This window comes from Penaeus monodon, chromosome 21, assembly GCF_015228065.2.
Source record: "Penaeus monodon isolate SGIC_2016 chromosome 21, NSTDA_Pmon_1, whole genome shotgun sequence".
Classification (NCBI taxonomy): Eukaryota; Metazoa; Arthropoda; class Malacostraca; order Decapoda; family Penaeidae; genus Penaeus; species Penaeus monodon.
This window is the reverse complement of record NC_051406.1, coordinates 7501164-7501700: the sequence shown is the minus strand read 5'-3', so window position 1 is coordinate 7501700 and position 537 is coordinate 7501164. Positions and strand designations below refer to the sequence as shown.

General features: G+C 32.4%; 1 protein-coding gene across 1 annotated transcript in view; it reads left to right on the top strand.

Moving 5' to 3' along the window:
- Nucleotides 1-537, top strand: part of LOC119586145 — a 28580-nt gene that overhangs the window by 6969 nt on the left and 21074 nt on the right. The gene's annotated exons all lie outside the window — the stretch shown is intronic.

Below are 537 nucleotides of genomic sequence, written 5' to 3'. Positions count from 1 at the left end.
AACAAACACGTACATACACTTTTTGGGTTGCATAGCACACCTAATACAATCTCAGTGACATATTTAATTCCTTAACAATGAAACTTGTATCATGAGTCCATTAACATTCATTTTGAAAAGTAAACAGTACATGTCTAAAGTTATCTTCCTTCCATTTCAGCTTCTAGTTATTAAAAAAAAACTGTAAAAAAGTTAAAATAATAGTGGGTATATTTCCTCCATTATTTAGACTTGTGAAGTACGCTCATAAAAAGGAAAAAATACACACATGCAAAATCAAAGAGAATCAATATAAATCATTTAAATATTTTAATAGCTCTTAAAACATATTGAATTTACACAAGCGGACATTTAAAAAGTTCCATCTTCATATATTCATGAACTAATTTTGTCCCTGAATCAAACGTTGCAGCTCTTCCGAACACATGTGGAATGAGAATGAAGACCGGATGCACGCATCCGGACAATTTAGCCTAGTCTTGACCCATTAAAGAGAAAAAGAAATACACATGTACACACTGGCAGGACAGGGACTTC